We start from the raw sequence: 21,915 nt of genomic DNA on the forward strand, positions 1-21,915 counted from the left end.
TGTCCTGTGCCCCACTGCGGATTATCAGGTAACGTGTTCGCGAACATCACTGTTCCCTCCCTCCTTCAGACCGAGCCACCGTCTCTCCTTCAGCCGGATCTGTTCATCTATCGGATAACCCATCTCATCTCCAGGCAGCCACCTAGTCGCCTATCATAGCTCAGCATCTTCATCTGTGTATCCAATTAGTAGCCGGCGACTTGCATAAATCACACTCTTCAGGAACAGCCATGAGCATGCTCCTTCTCGTCACGTTGCATCAGGACCTGGGGTGAATCACATACGATCTTTCGTCACTGGTTCGGAACCCTGGAAATCCTTACCCCTCATACAGTGGTATCTGTAGCAACAGAAGGACAACAGACAATTAACCCCCACTTTGGCCTGGGAGGGAATGTGTGAAGGGTAAAGCAACAATTATAGGAAGGTTGCGCATTCTTTGGAGCGGGTATAGAAGCGCTCTACTAGATTACTCTACCTGGTTAGAGGGGAATGAAAGCATACGGACAGTGAGAAGGGAAGGGATATTATTTCACTGAGACACTTGATTACGAATTTAATAGACTAGACGCAATACGGTGATCCGAGGGACCCGTTCCTGTGCTCTGGTGTTCTATGTTCTATGTTCTATGCTATATAGAACCATAGAACTATAGAACACTACAGCGCAGAAAAAAAGGTCATTCGTCCCTTTTAGTGGTGTGGCTTTGCTAGTCAGGAAAATGTTACAGCAGTGCTCAGGCAGGACAGATTAGAGGGCTTGTCTACCAAGGCCATATGGGTGGAACTGAGAAACAGGAAAGGAATGACCACGTTGATGGGGTTGTATTCTAGACCACCCAATAGTCAGCGAGAGTTGGAGGAGCAAATCCGCAGAGAGATAGCAGACAACGGCAGGAAACATTAAGTTGTGATAGTAGAGGATTTAAATTTTACACATATTGCTTGGGACTCCAATACTGTTAAAGGTCTAGACGGGTTCGAGTTTGTAAAATGTGTTCAGGAATTTTGTTTTTCTAATCAATATATAGAGGCAACAACTAGAGAGAAAACAATATTAGATTTCCTATTAGGAAACGAGTTAGGACAGGTGACGGAAGTGTGTGTAGGGGAATACTTTGGTTCCAGTGATCATAACACAATTAGTTTCAACTTGATCATGGATAAAGGTAGATCTGGTCCTCGCGTTGAGGTTCTAAACTGGAAAAAGGCAAAATTTGAAGAAATGGGAAAGGATCTAAAAGGCGTGGATTGGGACAGGTTGTTCTCTGCCAAGGATGTGATTGGTAAGTGGGAGGCCTTCAAAGGTGAAATTTTGAGAGTGCAGAGTTTGTATGTTCCTGTCTGGATTAAAGGCAAAGTGAATAAGTGTAAGGAACCTTGGTTCTCAAAGGATATCGGAACTCTGATAAAGATGAAGATGGAGATGTATGACATGTACAGGAAAGAAGGAGGAAGTAAGGTGCTTGAGGAGTATAAAAAGTGCAAAAATAAACTTAAGAAATCAGGAGAGCTAAAAGAAGACATGAGGTTGCCTTGGCAGTCAAAGTGAAGGATAATCCAAAGAGCTTTTACAGGTATACTAAGAGTAAAAGGATAGTAAGGGATAAAATTGGTCCTCTTGAAGATCAGAGTGGTCGGCTATGTATGGAACCAAAAGAAATGGGGGAGATCTTGTCGGTTTTTGCGTCTGTATTTACTACGAAAACTGGCATGAAGTCTATGGAATTGAGAGAATCAAGTAGTGAGATCATGGAATCTATTCAGATTGAAGAGGGGGAGATGCTTGATATCTTGAGTCAAATCAGAGTAGATAAATCCCCAGGACCTGACAGAGTATTCCCTCGGACCTTGAAGGAGACTAGTGTTGAAATTGCAGGGGCCCTGTCAGATATATTTAAAATATCGGTATCTACCGGTGAGGTGCCGAAGGATTTGAGGATAGTTCATGTGGTTCCTCTGTTTAAAAAATGCTCTAAAGATAATCCGGGAAATCATAGGCTGGTAGTAGGTAAATTATTGGAAGGAGTACTAAGAGAAAGGATCTACAAGTATTTGGGTAGACAGGGACTTATCAGGGAGCGTCAACGTGGCTTTGTGCGTGGTAGGTCATGTTTAACAAATCTGTTGGAATTTTTCGAGGAGGTTACCAGGAAAGTGTATGTTGTCTACATGACCTTTGACGAGGTCTGGCATGGGAGGTTAGTTAGGAAGATACATTCGCTAGGTATACATGGAAATGTAGTAAATTGGATTAGACATTGAATCAATGGAAGAAGTCAGAGAGTGGTAGTGGAGGATTGCTTCTCTGAGTGGAGGCCTGTGACTAGTAGTGTGACTCAGGGATCAGTGCTGGGTCTATTGTTATTTATTATCTATATCAATGACCTGGATGATAATGGGGTAAATTGGGTCAGCAAATTCGCTGATGATACAAAGATTGGTGGTGTAGTGCACAGTGAGGAAGGTTTTCAAAACGTCCAGAGGGATTTAGGACAGCTGGAAAAATGGGCTGAAAAAATGGCAGATGGAGTTTAATACAGACAAGTGTGAGGTATTGCACTTTGGAAGGACAAACCAAGGTAGAACATACAAGGTAAGTGTTAGGGCAATGAGGAGTGCAGTGGAACAGAGGGATCTGGGAACACAGATACAAAATTCCCTAAAAGTGGCGTCATGGGTAGATAGGGTCATAAAGAGAGCTTTTGGTACATTGGCCTTTATAAATCAAAGTATTGAGTATAAGAGTTGGAATGTTATAGTGAAGTTGCACAAGGCATTGGTGAGGCCGAATTTTGAGTATTGTGTGCACTTTTGGTTACCAAATTACAGGAAGGATATAAATAAGATTGAAAGAGTGCAGTGAAGGTTTACAAGGACGTTGCCAGGACTTGAGAAACAGAGTTACAGAGAAAGGTTGAATAGATAGAGGTATATAAAATTATGATGGGTATAGATAGAGTGAAGGCAAGCAGGTTTTTTTTCCACTGAGGCTAGGGGAGAATAAAAAGAAAAAAAAAACACAGGACATGGGTTAAGGATGAAGGGGGAGAAGTTTAAAGAGAACATTAAGAGAGGCTTCTTCGCACAGAGAGTGGTGGGAGTGTGGAATGAGCTGCCACATGAAGTGGTAAATGCGGACTCACTTTGAACATTTAAGAAAAACTTGGACAGGTGCATGGATGAGAGGTGCATGGAGGGATATGGTCCAGGTGCAGGTTAGTGGACCTAGGCAGAAAAAAATGGTTCGGCACAACCAAGAAAGGCCAAAAGTCCTGTTTCTGTACTCTAATGTTTTATGGTTCTATGGTTCTAGTCTGTGCCGAAACTTCATTGCGCTGCTCCCATTGACCTGCATCCAGTCCATAACCCTCTAGAGCTCTTCGATCCATGTATCTGTCCTAATTATTCTTCAAACTTAAGAGTGAGCCCGCATTTACGTCAGCTGGCAGCTCGTTCCACACTCCCACCACTCCCTGAGTGAAGACGTTCCCCCTAATGTTCTCTTAAAACCTTTCCCCTTTCACCCTAATGCCATGTCCTCTCGTATTTATCTCTCCTAATATAACTGGAAAGACCCTAATCGCATTTACTCTGTCTATACCCCTCATAATTTTGTAAACCTCTATTAAATCTCTCCTCATTCTTCTGCTCTCCAAGCAGTAAAGTCCTAACCTGTTCAATCTTTCCCTCTAACTCAACTCCTGAAGACCCGGCATATTCTAGTAAACCTGTTCTGCACTCTTTCAATCTTACTGATATCCTTCCTATTGTTAGGTGACCATAAATGCACAGAACACTCCAAACTTGGCCTCACCAATGTCTTATACAACCTCACCAAAACATCCTAACTCCTATATTCAATACTTTGACTTATGAATGACAGGATGCCAAAAGCCTTCTTTACTACCCTGTCGACCTGTGACGCCACTTTAAGGGAATCATGTACCTGAACTCCCAGATCGCTTTGTTCCTCCGCACTCCTCAGTGCCCTATCATTTACTGTGTATGTCCTACCTTGATTTGTGCTTCCAAAATGCAACACCTCACACTTGTCTGCATTAAATTCCATCTGCCATTTTCTGGCCCATTTTTGCTGTTGGTCCAGATCCCTCTGCAAGTTTGAAAGCCTTCCTCGCTGTCCACAACGCATCGAATCTTAGAGTCACCAGCAATTTTGCTGATTCATTATAATCTAGATCACTGATTTCGAAAACAAATAACAATGGTCTCAGCACAGATCCCTAAGGCACACCACTAGTTACAGGTCTCCAGTCTGCGAAGCGATCATCCACTTCCACTCTCTGTCTTCTCCCACACAGCCAATTTCGAATCCAAATTAAATATTTAAACATACAGTAAATCCGGCGTTTGCATCGGCGCCCAATATATTCTAATGTTGAGTGGCGGGCAGTTTGCAAGGATCGGCACACTTCTGCTGCCGCCTTCGGAGGCCCACAAATTTCTAGCCTGACACGTACGTCCACGGAATGTACAAGGCCCACCGGAGCACCCGAACTAACCCACGCGATTACAGAGAGAACAGCGATACTCTTTACAGCCGGGTGTGCAGTGATGGTCGTGTGCATAGAGCTATAAATCTCTACGCTAGTCGCTACATTACGCTACCGCCCTGCCGGAAGTCCCAGAAGAGACTGATGCAACACACACAAAATGGTGGTGGAACTCAGCAGGCCAGGCAGTATCTATCATAGATGCTGCCTGGCCTGCTGCGTTCCACCAGTATTTTGTGTGTGCTGCTTGAATTTCCAGCATATGCAGATTTTCTAGTGTTTGCGTTTTTAAAGGGCTGATGTCACAGGTGCGGAGTACCTGGTGTACCTGCTCAGAGTTACTTGTGGCACGTTGAGCCCTTCGCCTCGTCAGTGCCGTGTGGCTGTACTATTTACCCTGAGGTTATGGTGCCACTTCACTGTCTGCTAATCTTGCTTCCCACCCCTCTCCGAGCCCCACACCACAGTTCCAGACTTCCAACTCCGCACACTAACAATAGCATCGTATATCGACAGATCCGGCGTTACAAGGAATCGGTCTGGGTTGGAGCACACGTGGATGCTAGCATCAGTCGCGTAGTTGACACTTTCATGCAGATCCTAATCGACTATACAGTGCGGGGCAACTCCGCAGGTAGGTTGGGAGTGTGGGTGGGTTGGGATGTCAGGAAAGAAGTGGTGACTGTCACAACCCAGCTGTTTCGCAGCTGTCCGCTCTGCATCTTCACCATTGCAGGGCGACCCAGTCTATGTGGCAGCGAGCAGCTGCATACCGCTCCCCCTCGCGATGTGCCTGCACAGTCATGTGGAAGTCTTTATCAAGTAATCGATCAGTTGAAAACAGCGGCATTTTTTTTCCAGAAGATTAAGAGTGTTTGCAGTCCAAAGGCCTGAGTCATAATCCATGATGAATTCAGCTTTACTGGTAGCACCATATTCCAACAGAGTGTTTGTGAATGTAGAACGGTTATGGTAGATCAGAAAATCGGAGAGGATTGAAATCACAGCCGTGAATAAATTTCAGTTTAATAAAGAGAAAATTACAGTATCACCGAACATAAGAGTACAACATGGCACAGACCCTCCGGGGCACGATGATGTCCTGACACTTTATCCAGCGTGAGATCAATTTAACCCTCTGTCCTGCGTAGCCTCCCTTTTAATTTCTCATCCGTGTGCCCATTTTGGAGTTTCTTCAATTCTCCGAAAGTATCTGTCTCATTCTACGCCCTTGGCCGCGCGTTCCACACACCCACCATTCTCCACGTACAGGAACCTGCATCATATTTCACATATATACCCCTCCAATAACCCTCCCATCTGCTCCCTAGTGCTAGTCCTTATTATGCTCGGCAAAAGTCCAAGTCTTTTTCGTCGTCGTTGTCGTCGTCTTCTTTTCTTCTTCTTCTCCTCCTTCTTCTTCATCGTCCTCTTCCTTCTCTTTCTTCTTCTCTTCTTCTCTTCTTCTTCTTCTTCTTCCTCTTCCTTCTCTTACTTCTCTTCCTTCTCCTCCTCCTTCTTCTTCTCCTCCTCTTCCTCTTCTTCTTCTTCTTCTCCTCTTCCTCTTCTTCTTCTCCTCCTCTTCCTCTTCTCCTTCTTCCTCTTCCTTCTCCTCCTACTTCTTCTTCTTCTTCTTCTCCTCCTCTTCCTCTTCTCCTCCTTCTTCCTCTTCCTTCTTCTTCTTCTCCCCCTTCTTCCTCTTCCTTCTTCTTCTCCTCCTTCTTCCTCTTCCTTCTTCTTCTTCTCCTCCTTCTTCCTCTTCCTTCTTCTTCTTCTCCTCCTTCTTCCTCTTCCTTCTTCTTCTTCTCCTCCTTCTTCTTCTTCTTTTTCTTCTCCTTCTTCTTCCTCTTCCTTCTTCTTCTTCTTCTCCTTCTTCTTCTTCTTCTCTTCTTCCTCTTCTTCTTCTTCTTCTCCTCTTCCTCTTCCTTCTCTTCCTTCTCCTCCTTCTTCTTCTTCTTCTTCTCCTCCTCCTCTTCCTCTTCTTCTTCTCCTCCTCTTCCTCTTCTTCTTCCTCTTCCTTCTCTTCCTTCTCCTCCTTCTTCTTCTCCTCCTCTTCTTCTTCTTCTTCTCCACCTCCTCTTCTTCTTCTCCTCCTCTTCTTCTTCTTCTTCCTCTTCCTTCTCTTCCTTCTCCTTCTTCTCCTTCCTCTTCCTTCTCCTTCTTCTCCTTCCTCTTCCTTCTTCTCCTTCTTCTTCTTCTCTTCTTCCTCTTCTCCTTCTTCTCCTCCTCCTCTTCTTCTTCTCCTCCTCTTCCTCTTTTTCTTCTTCTTCTGCTTCTTCCTAGTTGCCCAAACAGGTTCACAGGTCACTGACAGGAGCACGGAGAAACCTTTATCCTGGGTTTTTACAACTACCTTTCAGCCATGATTCACTGATGCCCACAACATCATAACTGACAATTAGCAACTATGGAACAATATCATCCACCTTGTTTCTTATACTCCGTGAACTGAGATATAGCACTTTGAGTGCCGTATTTGTTATCGCTTTTGATTGTGCATTCCTAATGCACTGATGCTCACCCTGCTGACTGCAATTTTGGCTTTTCATCTGCTGCTCTTCCTAAGAGTCTGACAGCACGCTTAAAAAAAATCCGTCCTACCGTGAGTCCATTCATCAAGGTCCCACACGCTGTCAAATTAGATTAAATCCTCCCGAACAGTTCCATCAAATGGGACAACGAGAATATTGCCCGTCCCTGCGACATGTGCAACTTTTCACTTTTCTACAGGTCATTAATTCCCCAGATGAAATCCCAAATGTAAAAAATAGCGAGCCCAATAGACTCCCAATTGGAACACAACTGGGTGCCTGCATTCAACAAGAAACGGCTTACTTTAGTCCCACTCTTTGCGTCCGACCAAGTAGCTACTGTTCTATCCATGCTAGAATGTTTCCTGTAATACCACGGGCTCGTAGTTTGTTCACCAGCCTCATAAGCGGCATCTTGTCAAAGGGCTTCAGAAAATCTATGTACACTGCATCATTGAATTCTCCTTTGACTACTCTGCTTATTATTTTTCAATTATTTATGCAAATTGGCATAGGAACAAGAAGATCGGATCGCAGTTCAAGGATTAGTGTGGGAGCAGTGGGTTTGAATTCATGGGAAATTGACACCAGTATTGGGGAAGAATGGAGATGTGCCTATGGGACGGGCTCCACCTGAAACGTGATGTGACCTGGATACATAATTAGGGCTGTGGACATGGCTTTAAACTAAATTGCAAGAGGGTGTGTTCAACAATTTGGATAAGTATGCATAAAGTAATAAAAAGAAAAGTGTCGATAAAATAAGTAAATTCAAAAGATAAAAAAGGGAAAAGTATGGAGTATCGAACAGTCAAGCCCAAAAGAGCAAATGATTAAAATATCAGTGTCAGGGCAATTCATTGGAATTCCCGCAGTATTCGAAATAAGGTCAATGAACTTGCGGCACAGAGCCAAGGGGTACTATTTAGTGTCTGTCACAGAGACTTGGTTACAAGGTGATGAGGATAGGGTATTAAATATCCAAGTATATAAGGTAATACGGATGGATAGACAGAAAAGTACGGGAGGTGGGATAGCGCTCCTATTCAAAGATGAGTTCAGGGCTATAGTGAGAGGCGATGCAAGATTTGAGGAGCAGAATATTGAATCCATCTGGGAAGTGATTAAGAAAGGGAAAACATCACTCGTGGGAGTTGTCTGTCGGTCACCGAATAATAACATTACAGTGGCAGAGCAATAAACAGAGAAATATCTGAGGCATGTAAGAACGGACAGCAGTTATCATGGGGGTATTTTACTTGCACGTAGATTGAGCAAATGATTGGGCGAGGCAGTCCTGAGGAAGATTTCACAGAGTGCAACCTTAATGGTTTTCTTGCACAATACCACACAATGAAAAAAAAAGAACAGAAAGAGTGTTACTCTTACTAACTCATCTTTCAATTAGTCCTGACGAAGGGTCTCTGCCTGAAACGTCGATTGTATCTCTTTCAATAGGTGCTGCCTGGCCCGCTGCGTTCACCAGAATTGTTTATGTGTGTTGCTTGAAATTCTAGCATCTGTAGATTTCCTCGTGTTTGCAATAGAAAAAATGTTGGTTTTTTTTGATAATTTTATAAATCGGAAAAGGTTAGCTAAAGTGAATGGATGTCCCCTGGATATTGGGAAGGGGGAATTGATGTCGGGTAATCAGGAAATACCCGAGGCTTGGAATGAACATTCTGTGCCTGTCTTCACCGTTGAGCACACATCTGATATACCAAAGAGAGCTGTTATGGATGAGATAGGAGGTAAGGACCTCGATATAACCGATAGCAAGAAAGAGGTGGTGCTGAACAAACTTGATCAGGGTCCCTCGGAACTGAAAAAAAATGGTAGAAGTTATAGTAGATGCTTACCAAAATGTACTGGACTCTGAGCAGCTCCCCGTAAAACGGAAGACGGCAAATGCCACGTCACCATTAAAAAAAAAGGATATAGGCAAAAGGCATGTAACTATAGGCCAGTTAGATTAACATCCGTAGCTGTGAAAATGTTTGAAGCCGTCATTAGCAAAGAAATAGCGAAACATCTGGAAACAGATGGATCCATCAGGCAGACACGGCATGGATTCAGGGAAGGTAGGATTCGCTTGAGAAACTTACTGGAGTTATTTCATAATTTAACGAGCCCAGTGGATAGAGGGGGGCAGATGGACGTTATTTACTAGGAGTTCCGGAAGGCGTTTAATAAGGTAAAACATGAAAGACATACATGGGATAAGGATGCATAGAGTTGGGGTGCTGTATTAGCATGGATAGAGGATTGATTAACTCAGAGGAAAACAGAGAGTCGGTATACGTAGATATTACTCTGTTTGGCAATCAGTTGTTTGCAGTTTGCCGCAGGGGTCGGTGCTGGGTCCGCAACTGTTCAGGATGTACATTAGCGATCTGGAAGAGGGGAACGAGTGCAGTGTGTCTACGTATGTTGATAATACTACACTGAGAGGAAAATACAATTGTGCAGAAGATACGGAGAGTCTGCAGAAAGATATAGATAGCTTCTGTGAGTCGGCAAGGGTCTGGCTGGCGGACTACAATTTTGCTAAATGCGAGGTCATCCAATTTGCAAGGGAAAATGGAAGCCAGATTATTATTTAAATGTAAAAAAAATGCAGCATGCTGCTGTGCTGAGGGACTTAGGAGTGATCGGGCATGAATCAGAGAAGGTTGGAGTGCAGGTGAAACAGGCTATCAAGAAGGCAAAAGGAATGCTGCTCTTCATTGCAAGAGGGATTCAATTTAAGAGCTAGGAGGCCATTCTGAAACTGTACAGGGTATGATCAGCTTCACCTGGAGTACTGTGTGCAGGTTTAGTCTCCTTATTTGAGGAGGAATATACTGGAGTTGAGCGCACTGCAGAGGAGATTCCACAGATTGAATCCAGACATGAGAGGGGTGAGACGATGAGACGGGATTGAGTTGCCTGGGACTCTACTAGCTGGAATTATGAAAGCGGCTAAATTAATCCTCTATAAGATAAACAACAGGAATTCTGCAGATGCTGGAAATTCAAGCAACACACATAAAAGTTGCTGGTGAACGCAGCAACTTTTATGTGTGTTGCTCTATAAGATAAAGGCGGGATGGTTGTTTGCACTGATAAGCGAGAGTACAACGAAGGGATATAGCCTCAAATTCGTCGGAATAATTTAGAACAGGATGAAGAGGAAATGTTTTTTCCCAGAAAGTGGAGAATCTGTGGAATTCTCAGCACAATGGAGGCGCGGAGTCTACCTCAGTAAATATTCTTTAAAACAAGTTTGGATAGATTTTTATATAGCAGGGGAATTAATTGTTATTGCAGAAAGACAGGTAGGTGGCGATGAGTCCATGAACTCATTGAATGGCGGAGCGGGCTCGACCATCAGAGGCCGACACCTGCTGCTATTTCTTATCTCTTTATGTTCAAAGAATCCAACAGATTTTTAGGCAAGATTTTCCATTGAGAAAACTATTTTCTGACTAAGGTGTTTTTTTTTTCATGTGCCTTAAAGTACCCAGAGACCTTATCCTTATTAATCGACTCCAACGTCTTGTCAAGCCCTGAGGTCAAAGTTATCGCCTACAGATTCCTTTCTTAAGCCTCTCTCTCCCTTTTTGAAGAGTGGTTACGATTTGCCATTTTACAGTCTTCCGCAACCATTGCAAACTTTACTTATTCTAGTACTATATCATTACTAATTCCTCCACAATCTCTTCAGCCAGCTTTTTCAGAACCCTAGAGTATGCACCATCTGGTCTAGACGATTTATCTACCTTCAGCATTTTCAGCTTCACCAAACCCTATTCTCTGTCAATGGCAACTTCATGACGCCTGACAAATGGAGCATCTAGCAAAGTGCTACTGTCTTCCACAGTGACAGTAGAGACTTTGTACATCTCCCATCAGCTATTTTTCACCATTGCAGTTCCTGAGTTCTATCCACAATGATTCAACACCTTCCGACCATATGTTACTCCTTTCAATTCTACTTGCAGATATTCGCTGCCCCCTCTGCGTTTCTGTCTCTCCTCTGGATACAATCTGTAACTTGGACATTTAGTTCACAGCTGTCATCTTCTTTCAATCATGATTCATTATGTCCATAACATAAGACCAGAGGACCATAAAGCATCGGAGCAGAATTAGGCTATGTGGCCCATCGAATCTGCTCGGCTATTCAAGAATGGGTGATCCTTTCATTTGTCTCCTCCTCTACACCAGTTCCCGGCCTTCTTCCCATAACCTTTGACGTCATGTCCAGTCAAGAACTTATTAATCTCTTCCTTAAATACACCCCGTCAGCTGACCTCCACAGTCTGCTGGTAACAAATTTCACAGATCCGCCACCCTATAGTTAAAGAAATCTCTCCGACTCTCTGCTTTGAAAGCGCTCCCCTCTAATGAGGTTGTGCCCTGTAATTCTAGACTCTCCCTACATGGGAAATATCTTTACAACGTCATTAGGACCAATCATCGTAAGTCTTACACAGTGAGCAGTACGACACTGAGGAACAAAGTCATCTGGCAACACGGTTCTTAATTTATTGAAGCTGGTGTCACAAGTTGATAGGGTGGAGTGCCTGAACTGTGCTACCGCTTTCTATTGAAATTCCTGTTTGAGATTCTAGTGAAAGGAATACATATTTACAACTTTCTTTATCACCCCCCAGGATATCTGATGCATAGCAATGGACTATTTCTCCTTTCATTCACCAGAGATGGAAATATTACAATGTACTTGATGCTTCCCGAAGAACATTGGGAAAACCCTCCAACACCAACGAACCCACAAGTGAGGACCATCTGCTACCTGATCAGACGTTATATTGTGTCCGGCCCGCAGGCCGAGGGCGGAATGTGGTCGGGAACTAGATGAGGATGCTTTCACTGTAGGATGATGGTTAATTGATTGCATGTGTTTCCGCTACTGAAGTTAGGGACAAGATTGGGGTTCGAGGAAAGCTAGCGTCGGCCCATGTGTGGGATAATCAATGTTTTCCAGTCCGGTGAGGAATTCTGCACCACATAACGCTTTTGCTATTCATTATTAAGGGAAAGGATTTTGGTTCAATGAAAGGCAAACGATAAAGGACGCCGAATTCAGCACCGTTACCTTATGGGGAAATTACACCTGACAAATTAGTTGGAATTCTTTAAACAGGCAGGTTTAACAAAGGCGAGTCAGTGGCCAGACTAGGGTCAGTGGCTGTAGTGAACCAGAATGGTGGGGGCGTTGGGGGGTTCGGTCTCATCTGGAATATCCCGGGATGCTGAAGAGGCGAGAAGGAAACGTGTCGCCGTTCAGTAGAGTGGGATGTATGTGAAAGAAACCGGAGGGGATCTCTGATATAACCTTACATCTGACTGAATGGTAGTGCAGCGTCGATAGACGGGTGTGTATCGGAATTTTCCTGTTGCAATTTCTATGATGTTTTTATCTTGCAGGCATTTATAACTCGTTTCCCGACAATGGACGTTTTTGTCAAAAAGATTCGTCGGGATTTCCTGAACTGGGCAAATTACTTCAATCGTATGCTCACTGAGCAGAAAGCCAATTTCAACAACTCCTTCTTCTTCGTAGCTTTCTGCAAAAGGTAGGTCACACACCGAGGCATATAGTTGAGTATGTTGTGCAGCTAATGCATAACGGGGCACAGAACATTCTCTCCTCGCCGTTTGGCAGAAGAGAGGGTGAGCTTCTCAAATTTTCCTGGCAGAGTTCTGAACAATTGTGCTGACTTCAATTTTTGTGATTCGGTAATTCAAAGTACTTCCAAATGTCATCCTCAATAAACTCTTGTCAGTGACTAAGATAGGCGAAATGACATCTAATCTGTCGTCGATAACCAGAAGATGTGGGAGCTTTTGTGTCATTCAGCGCTTCGGTTCTGTCCACCGATAATGGCTGATTTATTATCTTTCTATCCTATTCCACTACCTTCTTCCTGTAAACTTTGATATCTTTGCTGAACAAGAGCCTATCAACCTTCACTTTATACTCGGTCTTTTCTCCTTGGAGCGACGGAGGATGAGAGGTGACCTGATAGAAGTGTGTAAGATGATGAGAGGCATTGATCGTGTGGATAGTCAGAGGCTTTTTCCCAGAGCTGAAATGGCTGTCACAAGAGGGGACAGGTTTACGGTGCTTGGGAGTAGGTACAGAGGAGACTTCAGGGGATAAGTTTTTTTTACGCAGAGCGCAGTGAGTGCATGAAATGGGTTGGCGGCAACGGTGGTGGAGGTGGATACGAATCGGATGTTTTAAGAGACTTCTGGATAGGTACATGGAGCTTAGAAAAATAGAGGGCTACTGTTAACCCTGGTAACTTCTAAGGTAGGGACACGTTCTCCACAACTTTGTGGGCCGAAGGGCCTGTATTGTACTATAGGTTTTCTATGTTTCTATGTTAAATGTCCACAAGTGCATGTACTCCATGTCCACCTATGGCAATGAATTCCTTGGATTTAACACCCTCTGGTTGAAGAAATGCTTCATCATATCTCGTCTAATTGGACACTCCTCTATTCTTAGGTTTTGCAATCTGGTCCACAATATCTCGGCCATTTAATACTCCGTGAGATCCCAGCTCATATTTCTAACCTCCTGTGAGTACAGGACTTGACCATCCAACACTTCTCTGAAGATAGCACTTGCATTCCGACAGCATTCTAATGATCCTCCTCCTCACCCTCGCCGATTTCAGCTCACCCTGTTCTCTATATGGGGTCCACCCCTCAAAGCAATACGCTTAATGTGGTATGGCCAATGATTTATAAATCTTCAGCATTGCATCCTTGTTTTTACTTTCTAATCCTCTCTACATGAATGCTAACCCAGTATTTTCCATCCTTACTATCAACCGAACCTGCATGCTAACCTTTAGAGAATCCTACACGATAACACCAACATCTCCTTGCACATCTTATGAATGGATTTTCGCACCGTTAAGGAAGTGATTTGCGCCTTTAGTAATTCTACCAAGGTGCATCACCATCAATTTCCTGACACTAAATTACATCTGACAAATCCTTGCCCAATTTCCCAATCCGTTTTCGTACTTGTGAATTCTTCCGGTTTCCTCAAACGAGGCTCCCCCTCCACTAATGTTGGTATCGTATGCAAATGTGGAAGCAAAGCCAGCTATTCACTCATCCAAGTCATTTACATATTACGTGTAACGACGCGATCCCAACACCACTTCCTGAGGAGCAGCACTATTAACCGCCAGCTAACCAGATAAGTCTCAGTTTCTATCAGATAAGTCCCAGTTACTTTCTTTGTCTGCGGTCTCACGTGGGAGACAATATTCACCTTCAAGGATGGACCTTCTGATATTTCATTCTCCCGACCTACCTCCAGTCCAGTCAGCCTCCGAATCTACGTTCAGGCCTTTCAGATTCCCGATCTAACTTCAGTCCATTCAGCTTCCAACCTATGTTCGGCTTCCATATCAAACTTCAAACCCTTTCACCTCCCAATCTATCTTCAGTCATTTTGACCTCTCAATCTAACTTCAAACATTTCAGCTTCCCGATCTACCTTGAGGCCTGTCAACAGACCAATCTACATATGCAGACTTTTCTGTCTCTCCATTTAACTTCAGATCTTTAAACTTCCGGATCAAACTTCGGACGTTTCAGGTTCTCTGAAGACCATAAGAAGTACTAGCAGAACCGGGTTATTTGGCCCATCGAGTATTCTTCACTATATCATCATGGAAAATCTTATATTCCTCACAGCCCCAATCTTCTGCCTTCTCCCCGGATTACTTCAGACCTTGATCAAAGAAGAAAGAATTTTTTGCAATCGATTCTGGCATCTTCCCATTCAATGAGGTCAGCTTAACTGGCATATAATTTCCTTTCTTCCTCTTGAGGAGTGGAGTGACATTTCCAATTCTGCAGTGCTCTGGACCCATTTGAGAATCTATTGTTTCTTGAAAGGTCACTGATAATGCGACAAACAATCTCTTTAGTGATGTCTTTCAGAACCGTGGCGTCAGATCCTGGTGCCTTGTCTACGCTCAGACCTTCTTAGTTTCCCAAGAACTTTCCCTCTGTTAATGGTAACTTCATACACTTCATGACTGCTGACATTTGGAACATCCAACGAAGACGGGTGAAAAATACAGTTTTCCCGCTATTTCCTTATCCCCAATAACTACCTCTAAGGCATCGTTATACAGCGGTCCAATATCCACTGTTGACTGTATTTTACACTTTATGTATCTGAATAAACTTTTGCGATTCTCTTTAAGATGATTGGCTAGTACACTTTCGTATTCCATCTTTACAGTCTTAATGTGGTTATTAGATTTTTTTTGTTCTGTTGGTATAAGAAAGCTTCCCATTTGTCGAATTTCCCACTAATACTCTGTTTGGCTATTATGTTGGTTTTGCTTTCTCTTGGTAGTAACGGTTGTGTCATGTTGCTTTTAGACTGCATCCTACTCTTGGGAATGCATATATCCTGTGCCGTCGGAACTACTTCCAGGAATTCCAGTCTTCCCTGCTCTGTCGTCCTCACTGTCAATGTTCTTTTCCAATCAATTCATGCCAACTCCCCTCTCTTGCCTTTGTACTTCTCTATACTCCTCTGTGTCGTGATACATCTGACTTTACCTTCTCTGTTTCAGATTTCAGGGAAAATACGATCATATTATGATCAATTGTTCCATAGGATTCCTTCACCTTAATCTCTCTAATTTAGTCCTATTCATTGCACAACTTCCAATCCAAAATAGCTGATCCCCTAGTCGACTCAACCAGGAGCTGCTCTAATAATTCAAATTCTAAACATTCCACAAAATTCTCCTCTCGAACTCCAGCACCAACCTGATATTCCCAATCTACCTGCATTAAAAAAAACTCATTGAATATGCGCTTTTGGCATGATTTTTTTCTCTCTCGTTGTAATTTGTAGATTACATCCTTACGACAGCTTGGGGCTCTGTATACAACTCCAATGAAGTCTTTTCACCTTTGCTGTTCCTTTGCTCTATCCATAATGAGTAAACAGTTTCCGAACCTGTGTCGTATCTTTCTAATGATCTTATTTCCCTTGTTTACCAACAGAGCATTGACAACCGCTCTGTCTTCCTGCCTATCTTTCGATATAATGTGTACCCTTTGGACATTATGTTCCCAGCTGCAATCTTTCTCCAGCCGCGATTCAGTGATGCCTGCAACATCATACTCGACAATCTGTAACCGTACTTCAAGTTCATCTACCTTGTTGAGTAACACCTCAGTACTGTAGACACGCTTTTCAATTTTACATTGCAGCTGATCCTGTTGACTGCATTTTTGCCCTATTATCATAATTTCCTTGCTAACAGTCTCACTACACACTGCTTCTGTTTGTAAACCAACTACTTCATGTTTGGCACTGTCACTTCGATTCACATCACCCTGCTAAACTAATTTAAACATATCCGTATTAACTTGTTTACCCTGCCCGTAAGGACTTTCGAATTCCTAAGGCTGAGGTGCAACCGTCCCTATTGTACGGGTCACGCCTTCCCCAGAAGAGATCCCAATGATCAATAACTTTAACCCCTGCCCGCTGCATCAGTTCCTCAGCCACACATTCACCTGCCAAATCAGTCTGTTCCTACTTTCACTGGCACATGGTACAGGGAGCAAGAGCTGATCACCCTTGAAGTCCTGTTTGTCAGCTTCCTACATAGCTGCCTAAAAACTCTCTTCATGACCTCTTCACCTTGTCTACCTATGTCATTGGTGTCGGTGTACAACAGGACTACTGGCTGCTAATCCAGTCCCGTGGGAATACCTTAGACTCGACACCAGACATCCCTAATTGTGACACCAGGAAGGGAAAATACCATTCGGATGACTCCAGCGTGACAGCAAAATATGGTTTCTGTTCTACTGAGTGATGAATCTCCCATCCACACTTTAGTCATAGAAACATAGAAACATCGATAACCTACAGCAGAATACAGGCAATCTGGCCCCGCAAAGTTGTGCCGAACATGTTCCTACCTCAGAAATTACTAGGCTTACCTATAGCCCCCATTTTAAGCTCCATTCCCTATCCAAAAGTCTCCTAAAAGACCCTATTGTATGCGTCTCCACCACCGTTGCCGGCAGCCCATTCCACGCATTCACCACTCTCTGGGTGAAAAACTTACCCCTGCCATCTCCTCTGTACCTACTCCCCAGCAGCTTAAACCTGTGTCGTCTTGTAGCAACCATTTCAGCCCTGGGAAAAAGCCTCTTACCATGCAGACGATCAATGCTCTCATCATTTTATACACCTCTATCAGGTCACCTCTCATCCTCCGTTGATCCAAGGAGAAAAGGCCAAGTTCACTCAACCTATTCTCATAAGGCATGCTCCCCAATCCAGGCAACATTCTTGTGTATCTCCTCTGCACCCTTTCTATGGCTTCAATATCCTTCCTGTAGTGAGGCGACCAGAACTGAGCACAATACTCCAAATGGGGTCTGACCAGGGTCTTATAACACTACCTCTCGTCTCCTAATTTCAATTCTACAATTGATGAAGGCCAATACACCGCACGCATTATTAACCACAGAGTCAACCTGCGCAGCTCCTTTGAGCGTCCTATAGACTCGGACCCCAGGGAACCTCTGATCCTCCACACAGCCTAGAGCCTTACCATTAAAGCTACATTCTGCCATCATATTTGACCTACCAAAATGACCCATTTCACACTTATCTGGGTTGAACTCCGGACGCCACATCACAGCCCAGTTTTGTATCCTATTAATGTCCCGCTGCAACCTCAGATAGCCCTGCACACTATCCACAAGACATCCAAGGTTTGTGTCATCTGCAAACTTACTAACCCATCCCTCCACTTCCTCATCTAGGTCATTCATAAAAATCACAAAGAGTAAGGGTCCCAGAACAGATCCTTGAGGCACCAAATTCCATGCAGAACATGACCCATCCACAACCACTCTTTGTCTTCTTTGGGCAAGCCAGTTCTGGAACGACAAAGCAATGTCCCCTTAGATCTTATGCCTCCTTACTTTCTCAGTAAACCTTGCATGTGGTACCTTGTCAAATGTCTTGGTGAAATCCATATACACTACATCTACTGCTCTTCCTTCATCAATGTGTTCAGTCACATCCTCAAAAATATTCAATGAGGCTCGTAAGGCACGACCTGCCTATGACAAAGCAATGCTGACTATTTCTAATCATATTATGCCTCTCCAAATGTTCGTAAATCCTGACTCTCAGGATTTTCTCGATCAACGTGTCAACCACTGAAGTAACATTCAATGGTCAGTAATTTCCCGGGCTATCCCTACTCAATTTCTTCAATAAGAGGAAAACATCGTAAACCTCCGATCTTCCGGAACCTCTCCCATCCCCATTTATGATGCAAAGATCATCGGTAGAGGCTCAACAATCTTCTCTCTCGCTACCCACGGTAGCCTTGGGTACATCTCATCCGGTCCGCGGGACTTATCCAACTTGATGCTTTCCAAAAGCGCTAGTACGCCCGTCTCCTTAATATCTACATGCCCAAGCTTATCAGCCCGCTGCAAATCATCCCTACTATCGGCAAGATCCTTTTTCCTTGGTGAATACTGAAGCAAAGTATTCATTAAGTGCCCTCCGGTTCCATGCACACTTTACCACTCTCACATTTGATTGGTTCTGTTATCTCATATGTTATCCTCTTGCTCTTCGCATACTTGCAGAATGACTTGGGGTTTTCCACAATCCTGTCCGCCAAAGCACTCTCATGGCCCCTTCTGGGTCTCCCAATTTCTTTCTTAACTCCCTCCTGCTAGCCTTATAATCTTCTAGATCTTTACCATTAGCTAGTTCTTTGAACCTTTTGTGAGCTCTTCTTTTCTTCTTGACGAGATTAACAACAGCCTTTATACACCACGGTTTCTGTACACTACCACCCTTTCCCTCTCTCATTGGAACGTACCTATGCAGAACCCCACGCAGATATCCCCTGAACATTTTCTACATTTCTTCCGCACGTTTCCCTGAGAATATCTGTTTCCAATTTATGCTTCCAAGTTCCTGCCCGATAGCCTCATGTTTTCCCTTATTTCAATTAAACGTTTCCCTAACGTGTGTTTTCCTTTCCCTCTCCAATACTACGGTAAACTAGGTACAATTGTGATTACTATCTACAAAATGGTCAACCGCTGGGAGACCTGACACTTGACCAGGTTCATTTCCCAATAGCAGATCAAGCACGGCCTCTCCTCTTGTAGGCTTAGAGACCTATTTTGTCAAGAAACCTTCCTGAACACAACTAACAAACTCCAAACCATCTAATCCCCTCACTGTCGGTAGATGCCAATCAATATTTGGGAATTTAAGATCTCCCACCACAACAACCCCGTTATTATTACTCCTTCTCAGAATCTGTCCCCTACCTGCTCCACGATGTCCCTGCGACTATTGGGTCGTCTATAAAAAACATCCAGTTGTCACAATGGGGGGCGTTGGGAACGAGGGTGGACCCAAATGCAAGAAACATCTTGAGAGGTTAGCAGGCTGGGGTCTTGGCTCTTGAGTCTAGCAGGTCGGGACTAAGGGTTTGGGGTAGGACTCAGAATCACAGACCACCAGGGCAAGGACTTGACATGAGACTCGGATGCTGCCAGGGCCAGGACTTGATTTGGTACTTGGATGCCACCAGGACCAGGACTTGGCACTTGTATGCCGCCAGGGCCAGGACATGGTACTTGCATGCCGACAGGGACAGGACTTGACTTGCTACTTGGATGCCGCGAGGACCAGGACTTGACTTGCTGCTTGGATGCCGCCTGTGCCAGGACTTGGTGTTTGTATGCCGCCAGGGCCAGGACGTGGTGCTTGTATGCCGGCAGGGCCAGGACGTGGTACTTGGAGCCTCTGGGTAGTGGCGAGCTCTAGACTCGGCCCGGGAACAGAAGACAGCGGCTCTTGATTCCCTCCGGCGGGTTAAGGGACTGATCCGCCTCGGTGAGGAAACTTTGCAGGCTCGCTTTGGCGAGGTAACTTGACAGGGTTGCTCCGGTGAGGAAAGGCGACTTACTGGCACTCGCTTCGGGCGGAGACTAAGCTTGCTCCGGCCAGATGACGTTGGCGCGCCGTACCTTTAGTGACTTTGCAAACGCTCTCGCACGAACGGCAGAAAGCCGGAGACTATAAACTGCCGGTTCAGCCGAGAGTAAATTGCTTCGTATCACCAAGCCTGAGGGACACGGAAAACTGGGAACCAAAGGGAAACAGGGAGTCAGCGGTCCGGATCGTAACATAAACAAAGTAAATTTAAAGGGACCCCGATCCGGACCATGACATCAGTAGAGTTATTGACCCCTTACAATTCATAACCTCCAACCACAGAGACTCCGTTGTCAACCCCTCCCTGAATTCCCCCTTTTCTGCAGCCGTGAATCTATCTCTGATCAATATTTTCACGCCTCTACCTCTTTTGCCTCTCTCCCTGTCCTTTCTGAAACATCTAAAGCCTGGCACTTGAAGTAACCATTCCTGCTCCTGAACCATCCAAGTCTCTATAATGGCCACAACATCATAGCTCCAAGTGCTGATCCATGCTCTAAGCTCATCCGCTTTATTCATAATCCTCCTAGCAGTAAAATAGACACATCTCAAACCATCGGTCTGAGCGTGTTCCTTCTCTACCACCGGCCTATCCTCCCTTTCACACACTCTCCAAGCTTTCTGTATTGGTGAGCCAACCTCCCTTTTATTCATCCCTTTAGTTCTGTTCCCACCCACCAGCAATTCTAACTTAAACTGTCCCCAATAGCCTTAGCAAACCGCCCCTCCAGGATATTAGTTCCCTAGGGGAGATCAACCACTGTTGTGCTACACGCAAACTTGTTGATGCGCTTAGTTCTCCAAACCGGTAGCTCCGATCGATCACGTCGTCTTCTGGGCCTTCTCCAATGAATCCCACTTTCTGAATGGTTGCTCCTAAAATCAGATAAAAAGCCTGAAAAAAAAAGACAGACTTCCCTCAAAATCTGAATCGTCACCGGATTAAATAAAAACTCTTTTGCTGCACCCCTGTCCTCAGGAAAAAATGGCTGAAAAATATGTTCATTTTTAATCTTTTGCCTGTCCCTGACTGAAAAGTATCACTGCTTACGCACTACCGCTTGCTGATTGGTCGCTCCTCGATTCCGAAAACATAAACAACTGACGAGAATCTCTACAATCAAAGTCTCAGTCGCACTGATGAAAAGCTATCTCTATTTACGCACTGGATTGTGCAGGGATTGCAGCCCTGGAGGTTCGGTTTGTCAGCTTTATATCGAGCTCCCTAGAAACTCTCTCTGGACCTCCTCACCTTGTCATTGTTGCTCACGCTTGCCCTCGGGGATCCCTTGCACCCGAGCTGAGACATCTCTACCGAATGAGTTGTGGATCATTAACTGCTGCTCCAGTTCCGTCAAACTTTCCCTCAGAAGCTGCAGCTTGGTGCACTGGGGCAGACTTGATTATCCTGGTGTTTCTAATTTCCCGCATCGCAAACACAGAACACTGCCCATGTAGTAATTCTCGCCAACAGAATGGAGAAATAGGAACACAATGATAAAGTTGTCAGATGCTTTGCCCTCGCCTGAGCCTGGGGATCTTAGACTGGCGCTATTTAAAGCCGAGCACACTCAAAGGATCTGTCGTGACACCTGAATTTGAATTTTCTGCCTTTTCTAATGAATCCACCTCTGTTGATTGAAAGGCCACACAATGCATTCCCCTTGAAAATTGGTCAAGTTACTGGTGCCTTCTGCAGTGAAAACGGATGCAAAGTATTTATTGCGATCATAGATCATTTCCCTGAATCATATTCAAACCTCTCCAGCATTATGTTCAATTTGAATGTTTTGTCCCTTCTCCCCTA

The sequence above is a fragment of the Mobula birostris genome, chromosome 13 (assembly GCF_030028105.1).
Source record: "Mobula birostris isolate sMobBir1 chromosome 13, sMobBir1.hap1, whole genome shotgun sequence".
Classification (NCBI taxonomy): Eukaryota; Metazoa; Chordata; class Chondrichthyes; order Myliobatiformes; family Myliobatidae; genus Mobula; species Mobula birostris.